At 38.5% G+C, this 10435-nt stretch overlaps 1 non-coding gene across 1 annotated transcript; it reads left to right on the forward strand.

Annotated features, from left to right (window-relative positions):
- Positions 1 to 585: 585 nt before the first annotated feature.
- LOC145629562 (small nucleolar RNA R71) lies at positions 586 to 693 on the forward strand. The gene has a single exon (XR_014111727.1). It is a non-coding gene; the product is annotated as a small nucleolar RNA R71 (small nucleolar RNA).
- The last annotated feature ends 9742 nt before the right edge of the window (positions 694 to 10435 follow it).

Consider the following 10435-nt stretch of genomic DNA (forward strand, 5'->3'; position numbering starts at 1 on the left):
GGTTGTTCCTTGAATAGCTTCCTCTTGGGTTTTGGGGTTGAGATGGAGGTGGATTTTGATATTGAGGATTGGAGTTATAGGAAGTTTGAGCTTGTTGGTTCCATTGTTGAGGTTAAGGTACAAACCCGGGTGGTGGTTGTCTCCAAGCTACTCCACCGCCGCTTCCTCTAAATCCCTCTTGCCTTGTGTTGTATGCCGCTACATGTTCGGGGCTTAAACCTCCACAATAGGATGTATCATGGTTCGTTCCTCAACAATTTTGACAAGAGAAAGAGTTAACTTGAGAAGAGCTTGCTCCACCACTTGAACTTGCATTCACACTCGTGTTCAATTTGGAAAGCCCTTTTGTTAGTTGATCAATTTGATGTTGTAATTGATCAACTTTCTCCAATTCGTAAATACCACCTCTCTTTGGAGCGTTTCTTCTTCGGCCCCCCCAAGAGTAATTCTTTGCTACCTCTTCTATTGTGGCTTTAACTTGATTTTGAGGGATTTGATTAATTGACCACCCGCCCCCGCATCCAAATTGGCTTATGACATGGGCTCCAATTCGTCATAGAAAAACCGCATGAGCAACCCTTGATTGTACTCATGGTGGGGACATGCTTGCACCAAATCTTTGAATATCTCCCATGCTTCACCAAGACTTTCATCGGCCTCTTGCTCAAATGATGCAATTTTCCTTCTCATTTCAGCGGTCTTCTCTTCGGAGATAAAGCGCTTCAAGAACGCCTTTACAACCTCCCTCAATGTTGTGAGAGAGTTAGGCTTTACTTGCTTTAGCCATTTCTTTGCTCGTCCGGTGAGAGATTGCCGGAAAAGATGCATACGAATGTAGTCTTGACTCACTTCATTGGTTTGCATCATTGCGCACAATTCAAGGAATCGGTCCAAATTTTTAATAGGGTCCTCACTTGCACTTCCGGAAAATTGCTCCGATTGGACCATTCGAGTATATTGTGGATGGATTGAGAAGTTGGTTTCCGTGACGGGTAGCAAAATCCCTCCCGTGAGCTCATAATCCTCCGGATTTTCGAACTCACGAAATAAGACATCATTCTCTTGTCTCGCAATCGATTTGCGTGGTGAACTTGAATAGTAAGTATCACTCTCACTATCAACTATATCACCAAAATCTCTTCCATCATCTTGATAAAGCCTACGGACTTGTCTCAAGGTTCGATTGATTTCGTGGTCAATTTGATGTGAGGGTGCTCCTTGAGACCTCCTAAGCATTCACCAAAGCTAAGAAAACAATTTGTAATGACAAGGATGATCAAACAAAAAAAAAACAAAAAGAAAAGAAAGCAAAATGACTCTAACAAAAGCAATAATATTCGCTAAACAGGCCGCCTCCCCGGCAACGGCGCCAAAATTTGATATGGATAAGATAGGTCGTTATGCAACCACCCTAACCAAATTAATCATTTATAATACCTAAACCTACACTAAACTAGTTAGTGGCAAGTAAAGGGTCGAACCACTAGGGAAGCACGCTAATTCAACATCAAATATCACTAATGCAAGAGTGAAAAGGGGATTGTTTTGTTGGTTTTGATGAGTAGAACACTAAAACTACAAGTAAGCAAGAAAATGATGATTAAAATCAATAGAAAATGACGCTAGGGATACGGGGGTGTTCAATATGATTAGAAAGAGGAGAATAATGGTGATTATCATGAAACATATGCCAAAGAACACAAGGTTCTACCTAAACAATTCATTCTCATGCAATAGTCTAGGCAAATCAATGAAAGAGGTCTACACTAATAAGGATCATTCTCATGCATCCTATTAGTTACAATCAAATCAAGAGAATAAAGAAGCACAATCCATAACAACTCCACTTTAATAACTCATTCTCATGAAATCATTAAAATAGAGGTGATCCTAATCTAGTTCAAATCACTTTCATGCATTTAAACTAGAAAACATCAAATAGAGTGCAACAATAATCCCAAGCTAATAAAAATCATGTCTTTCATCAATATATGGCATAAGTTCAATCCAACCATAATCATTCATCCAATATTAAATCATATCTTCCACCCCCTTCCCCTAGCTAAATGTTTAGCCTAGAGAAGGGAGATTAAAACATGATATCAAAACTAGAAAAAAACACAAGAAACTCAAAACAAAACATGATTGAAATATATGAAATCTATAATAACTAGATAAACTAATAAGATTGACAAAAATAAGTAACAATAAAACAAATAAATAATATTAAAGGAAAGGAGAAGAGATTACTAAAGAAAGGATTAAAGAAAGATGAAAACTTGGATACTTGCTTGATTGATGGAAGATTAAAGCTTGAGTAAAGTTGAATACAATAAAGGAAGCTTGAATAACAATCTATTTTCTCTATCTAGATTAGGCTAATGTTCTATGGAATTAGTACTAAGTGTTTTCTATTACAAAGAGTCCCGTCTATATATATGTGGCTCCCCCCAAAAGAAAGGGACTTGGACAACAAGGCGCAAATAAATCGGAAACCCAGCCGTGCGCGCCCGCACACGACATATGCGCGCCCGCGCAGTAGGTGTGTGTGCCCTCTCAGCGTAGTGTACGGCCGCAACTTTGAGGGTACGGGGAAAATAAGTGCGCCCACACATTAGTCCTGCGCGCCCGCGCATCAGGTGTGTGCGCCCGCACACAAGTCGCGCAAAAGGTCGCGCAAACTCTCTGGTTAGGCTTTGTTTCTTCAGTCTGGCTGTGCGGGTTTTGACAGGGCTGCGCGCCCGCACAGCCTAACATGTGCGCCCTCACAGAAGCCGCACAGCACCCCGCGCACAACAGTTAGCTTGGCTTCTTGATATCCTTTTTCTTTCGGCACATAATACCTACAAAACTAAAGCATGGAAATCAAAATAAAAACAAAGCAAGAAGACTAAGAGAAGGGAAGATAAAGGAGAAAAGAAAAGAGGAAGCAAAACTAAGTAAAAATGCTTAGAAAAAAGGGCCAAACAAGTGCAAATGAGGGGAGAATCCTTAGCGAAAAAGGATAAAAGAGTGGCTTATAAAAGAGTTAACTTCTCATGTTAAGGATTTTAGACCTATAGCTTGTTGCACTGTGGTTTATAAGCTTATTTCTAAGGTCATAACTGCAAGACTTGCTGCTATCATTAGTGAGGTCATTGATGATGCTCAAGCAGGTTTTATTCCAGGCAAGCATATTGGAGACAATATCCTTCTTGCAACTGAGTTGATCAAAGGCTATGATCACAAATTTATTTCACCTAGGTGCATGGTTAAGGTGGATCTAAAGAAAGCTTATGACTCAGTTGAGTGGGGATTCTTAATTACTGTTATGTAGGAGCTTAGTTTTCCTCAAAGGTTTATTAACTGGATCTGGACCTGTCTTACTTCTGTTTCTTATTCTATTCTTATCAATGGTTTCTCTGCCCCTCCCTTTGATGTTAGGAAAGGTTTAAGGCAAGGTGATCCTATGTCTCATTTTCTTTTTGCTATTGGTATGGAATACCTGTCCAGATGCCTTGATGAGCTTAGGTTAACTCCCGATTTTAACTTTCATCCTAGATGTGAAAAGTTAAACCTAACTCATATGATGTTTGATGATGATCTGTTGATGTTTTCTAGAGCTGATAGTGTTTCTGTCAAGCTTCTCTTCCAAGCTTTTTTAAAATTTTCTGGTGCTTCAGGTCTTTCTGCTAACCTTGATAAAAGTGAAGTCTACTTTGGAGGAGTTTCTATTGATGTTAAGACAGAACTTAAAGAGCTTCTTGGTGTTTCTCAAGGTTCTATTCCTTTTAGATATCTTGGGGTCACTCTCTCTTCTAAGAAGCTTACAATTGCTCAATGTAGGCCTTTGGTGGAGAAAGTGACTGCTAGAATTTAAGGGTGGATGGCTAAACTCTTGTCTTATGCTGGGAGGCTCCAGTTGGTTAAGAATGTGTTGTTTGGTATTCAGACATATTGGGCTCAAATCTTTATCTTACCAAAGATAATTCTAAAAGAGATTTAGGCTAGATTAAGATGCTTTCTTTGGACTGGCTCCTCTGCTCCTGCTAGGAAATCTTTGGTCGCTTGGAACTATGTCTGTCTTCCTAAAGTATGTGGTGGCTGGAACTTGCTTTCTCTCCCTGAGTGGAATAAGGCAGCTGTCATTAAGTTACTTTGGGATATTGCTCACAAGGCTGATAATCTTTGGGTTAAGTGGGTCCATATTTATTATTTCAAGCATAAAGATTGTTGGACCACTCCTATCCCTGCTAAATGCTCTTGGTTTTTGAAGAAAATTCTAAGTTGTAGAGAAATTGTGAATGATCAAGGGGGATGGGATGGTTTCATACAGGGCAATAAGATGAAAATCAAGAAGCTTTATACTGCTATTAGGCCTCAAGTCCCTAAGGTTCCTTGGAAGAGGATCATTTGTCATAACTTGGCAACTCCTAAAAATGTGTTTATCTTGTGGCTAGCTTTGTGGGATAGGCTTGTTACTAAGGATAGGTTGCTACAATGGCACATCTCTTGTGATATAAGGTGTTTCTTTTGCTTGAATAGAATTGAAAGTGTTCAACACTTATTCTTTGATTGTGAGTACTCTAGACAGGTTTGGAACAAGATTTTGAGCATTTTACATGTCCCCAAGCATGTTCAGCCGTTTGATGATGAGATTGAATGGTTGAAGAAAATCTGCAGAAGTTCCAGAATGAAAAACAAAGTGATCCAAGTTGCCTTCACTAAAACAGTCTATGGTATTTAGATACAGAGGAATGCAGTTTTGTTTACTGGTTGTTGTAAGCCCGTTGATGTTCTAGTCAGGGATATTATCTTTCATTCAGCTTGTAGAATCCCAGCTGGAAGCAAGCACTTGATTGTGTAGTTTTCTACTCAGTTGGTTTGACAGGGAGCTGCAGTTTTGGTTGCTGTTCTAACAGGTTTTTGCTGATGTCCTGTTCTAGTTCTGCCTGGTTTGGTTGCTATTGGTTGCAGCATGTCTGACAGGTAGCTGCTGCAGCTGTTTCTGCCTGTTCTAGTCTGAAGTCTGTTGCTGTTGGGTGCTGTGTCTGCTGTTTTGGTTGGCAGCTGGTGTCTTGCTGTTTTCTTTTTGCTGTTTGATGTTTTAGCTTGTTTTTGTTGCTGGTTTTGGTTGTTTTTGTTGTTTTCAGCTGCTGTTCTGGTTTTTTTGCTGTGTTGTTGCTGTTTTTAGGTGTTTTGTCTGGTCCTGGCTCTCATAACCCTTCCTAGAAGGTGGCTGTGAGCCTGAGTCCATTAGGTGTCCTTGTTTCTCTCAAGCACCCTTCCTAGAAGGTGGTTTGGGTAGATTCTTGGACTGTTGGTGTTGGTTTGGCCTTTTTAGTCTGTGGTGTTTGGTGTTATTACATCTTAGCTTTTTGTAAGTTTGTAACTTTCTCTATTTTGTAATAAAATTCCTTATTTTCCAAAAAAAAAAGTATGATGCGTAGGGATGGTATTTTCAGGTTAACTGCGTCCATTCAGAAAACTAAGGAGTATGGAGTTACTCCTATTGATGTTCATCTCATAATGCAAAGTGTAATTTATTCGGCCAGTCTTTATAATTTTCTTCTATTTTCTTAATGATGACTGTTATATTTTTATTTGCCGATTCTACAGCTCCATTCATTTGAGGTATGTATGGGGATGAATGATGATGTTTTACTTAATAACGAGTTAAGAGGGTCTCGACTTGAGCTTTGAATTGAGATCCCTGATCACTAATTAGTTCATTTGGAACTCCATATCTACAAAAAATGTTTCATTCGAGAAACTTTGCGACTTGTTTAGAATTGATATTCACGTAAGAAGATGCCTCAATCCCCTTAGTGAAGTAATCGATGGCTACTAATATGTACTCATGCCCTCTTATTCCTGTTGGAGAGAATTTTCCAATTATGTCAATTCCCCAAGTCGAAAAGGGCCAAGAGGAAGTGAGATTGTATAGTTCAGATGGTGGAAGGTGTTGTAAATTAGCGAACATTTGGCACTCTGGACATTTTTTAACATATTGTATGCAATCATTTTCCATAGTTGACTAATAGTACCCTTGTCGTGAAATTATTTTTGAAAGCATTTTACCATTCATGTGAGGTCCACAAACACCTTTGTGAGTTCTTTCCATAAGGCGTATGGCTTCCGGTTGGCCTATACATATTAAAATTTGACCATTAGGTCCTTTTTTGCATAATTCACCATTTACTAGACCATATTGGGCCGCAAGTGTTCGTATGGTTCGTTGGTCTTTCGATGAAGTATTTTCAGGATATGTGCCATGAGTAATATATTGGAGGATATGATCATACCAAGGACTGTCTCCTTCGATGTCATTTATTTCCTATATTGCGTTGCAATATGCTGGTTCTTCTCTTCTATCAACGCATAATGGCATCATATTTAAGTGATCTGGAATGTTGATCATTGAGGCTAATTTTGCTAGCGCATCGGCAAATTGATTGTCATCCCTTGAGAGATATTTAAAATCAATATGTTCAAAATGCTCGATGAGTTGCTCTAAGTGTACTTGGTATAATATCATTGTGAAGTTCTTTATTTTCCTTTTTTTTAGTATATGATTTATAATCAAACTGGAGTCTCCATATACCTCTAATTTTTGCACACCTATGCTAGATGCTGCTTCTAATCCAATAATGCACGCTTCACATTCCGCGGCATTATTAGTAACCTCAAAGTCTAGTTTAACAGAGATTGGAGTATGTGCTCCCTTTGAACTTATGAGTAATACTCCTACGCCACATCCTTTTTTTTTGGACGTACCCATTTGTCATCTTGGGTAATGAGAATCTCTTCATCCAGAAGATGAGTAGTTTCTGCATGACTTGTTTGAATTACATGTTGTGCCAGAAAGTCGGAAATTACTTTTCCTTCCATTGATTTTTCAGGAATATATTTTAGCTCAAATTCAACCAACATCACCAACCACTTAGATATCCTTCCTTGTATGGGTGGTTGTTCAAACAAATACTTTATCGGATTTTGTTGAGAAATCACATGAGTAGTGTGTGGTAACATATAACGTCGTAATTTTTTTGTTGCCTACACTAATGCTAGGCTTGTGTTTTCCAAGGTGCTATACCTTGTTTCATATTGGATGAATTTTTTACTTATGTAATATATTGCACGCTCGACTTTTTCTACCTCTTGTGCTAACATGGCACCTGTAGCTGTGTGTGTAGCAGTAATGTATAGCCTAAGAGGTAGTTTGGGTATTGGTGGTGCTAAAATTGGTGAACATTTGAGATAATCTTTGATTTTCTCAAAGGCCTTTTGGCATTGATCGTCCCATTGATGTTTCTCCTCTTTTTTCAATTTTTTAAATATTAGCTCACAAGTCATAGTCAATTTATTGATAAATCGACTAATGTATTGTAGTTTTCCAAGGAATCCCCTAATTTCTTTTTCTGTTTGAGGGGGAGGTATGTCAACAATTGCCTTTATTTTAGAGGGATCGATCTCGATGCCGCGTGTGCCTACTATGTATCCAAGTAACTTCCCAGAAGTTACTGCGAAGGCGCATTTTTGTGGAATCAATCGCATTTTTTATTCTTTTATGCGAGCGAAAAATTTGCGTAAAGCCTTTATATGTCCCATTCTATCTTTGGACTTCACGATCATATCATCCATATACACTTCTATTTCTTTATGCATCGTATCATGCAAGAGAGTCGTAGCCATTCTTTGGTACATAGCTCCTGCATTTTTTAAATCGAATGGCATGACTATGTAGCAATACGTACCCTAAGGGGTAATAAAGCATGTGTTTTCTTTGTCTTCTTTTGCCATTAAAATTTGGTTGTAACCTGCGTATCCATCCATAAAGGATAACATCGCATGTTTAGCCGTGTTATCTACCAATATATCAATATGTGGTAGAGGAAAATCGTCTTTAGGGCTAGCTTTATTAAGATCCCTAAAGTCGACACACAAGCGAACTTGTCCATCCTTTTTAGGGACTGGGACGATGTTCGCTACCCATTCAAGGTAATTACATACGCGAATAAAACCGGCGTCCAACTGTTTTTGTACTTCTTCTTTTATTTTGAATGCAACATTAGGTTTCATTCGTCAAAGTTTTTGTTAAACTGGTTTAGAGGTAGGGTTAAAGGGAATGGTGTGTTCCGCAATTTCCCTATCTATTCCAGGCATGTCCTTGTACGACCAAGCAAACACGTTTTGAATTCTTTGAGCGTCGATATGAGGGTCGATCGCTGTTCCGGATTTAGAGTTATGCTAATTTTGACTTCTCTTTTATTTTCGTTAGTTCCTATATTAACTATTTCAGTTTCTTCAACGATAGGGTTCTTTTGTTCTCGTTCATTCATTAGTTCAACCAATTTATTAATGTTATCATCTTCATTAGATTAATTGTTATAGCATTCGAAAGATTCAAGAGAAGGCATATACTCGGAAATAGAGCTCAAATTATTAAAATCAAAAGAGAGTACATCTAGAGAAGAATCCTTTTTGGGATCTTTGTCCTTAGAACTAGAAAATAAAGACTCAGTAATGACCACAAGGCCTAAATTTTTAGCTTCCCTAGAGTCTATAATAGATTCATCATCCGATTCTTCAAACATCTTCCCTTCGCCTGTGATGACTTTTAGCTTATCGCCTTTGTGATTGGTCCATTTGAAAGACTTCCTCCATCCATGCTCAAAAGTTTCGTTTGAAAGGGTGATCAACGAGGTTGGGTCAAAAGCTTCATCTTAAATGGCGTTTTGATTGGTGATTGTAGCGAGATGATTTTGCTCTAGTCCAAATATCAAGTTAAATGCTTGACCATCATAGCACCCTGGAGTTGGGTGTTTTAATTTAACGATACTAAGATCGTTATCCAAGAAGTAGCAATCATAAAATATTTCAAATCCAGGCTTCTTGATACCTTCCAAAACTAAGGGTTCCGAAAAGTCGTAGCATGGGTAATCTTCTCCCTCCCTAATGAATTGCCCATTAAGGGTTTTATTGATAGGATGGGAGTAAGGTGATTATCCCTTTCTTATTATTGTCTCTATGTGCTTTGTTTTTACATCGTGAGATTCCAATTCTTCTTTGGTTGGTTTATATCCCAATCCAAAGGAGAAGCATTTCTTTGGGATAGGAAGTAAGAGAAATTTTTTCATTCCTATTCCTAAAGGCATCCAAGGAAAGTAACTACTCTTGAGTAAGATGTTGTTTACTATCCGAGTGGAATATGGATCAATCTTGAATGGTTCTTAAAAGTCTTCTTCCATTTCAATTGTGATGATTAGCTCCACGACAAATCCCCACATGTCCTCTTCATCATTATCATGGTTTATTTCTAAGGTTGATTGATCATTTATTTCTATTTTGAGTGGAGAAGCTAGTATAGTCATAGGAAGCCCTTGATAGTTCAACCTAATCATTTGATGAAGTGAGGATGATATTGCACCAAGCTCATGTATCCAAGGATGTCCAAGTAAAAGGTTGAATGTAGGTTTTATGTCCATAACATGAAATTCAACCATTTTTTGAATTGGGCATGTGGTAATTGGTAGCTTAACGGTTTCACACACCGATCTTCTCGAATTGTCATAGGCCCTAATGATTTGTGTTGTTGATTAAAAATCTTTTTCTGGATTTAGGCCTAAATATTTTGCCGTTCGTAATGGGCATACGTTTACCGCCGACCCATTGTCTACCAAAGTTAGAGGGATGTTGTATCCCTTGCATCCTACAGTTAAGTATAATGCATTGTCGTGGGTAGTGTCTTTTGAAGGCAAATCATCATTAGTAAAAATGATTGAGTTGTCGGATTTCTCTCTAGTAAGCAAGCTAACGAGATCCTGAGGGGTTGTGTCTGTGCTTACATACAAAGTTGTTAGAGCGTTCATGAGAGAATTCCTATGTTCTTTAGAAGTACTTAGGAGTTTCCAAATACTAACATTCGCCTTGGATTGGCGAAGTTGTTTGACCAATGGATCTTCCACCTCAAGTGGAGGTGGTATTGTATTTTGTGTTTGACCTTGAGTTTGATTTTGTGTGGTTGAAGATCCATTTGGTGGTGGTGCTTGGTAGACTCGCCCTAAACGAGTTAAATGATCTATCTCGTTTGGGTTAGTTGTAGGACTCACAAACCAACTTTCTTCTAGAGGCTTTCGATGTGGCTCAATTTCAAGGTATTCCATGAGTTGTGCTTGATGCCATTGTTCATCCAAGGAGAGATTTGATAAATCTTGCGACTTTCCCAAGAAATGATCCCAATCAAGCACTCCATTTGTTTCATTTTGTAAACAAGATGGAGGTGGGACGGCGGCATACTTAGAGACATATAAGTCTTGAAAGTCGTCGTCCCATAGTCCACATACTTCATTAGTTGCCCCTATGAGTATTGTGGATAGAGGTTCTCCTATAGGTGTGATATAGTCCAAATGATTGAACATATCACTTCCCATATGGTCTATATTGATGTGAAACA

Source organism: Chenopodium album, chromosome 4, assembly GCF_948465745.1.
Source record: "Chenopodium album chromosome 4, dcCheAlbu1.1, whole genome shotgun sequence".
In the NCBI taxonomy this organism is placed as follows: domain Eukaryota; kingdom Viridiplantae; phylum Streptophyta; class Magnoliopsida; order Caryophyllales; family Amaranthaceae; genus Chenopodium; species Chenopodium album.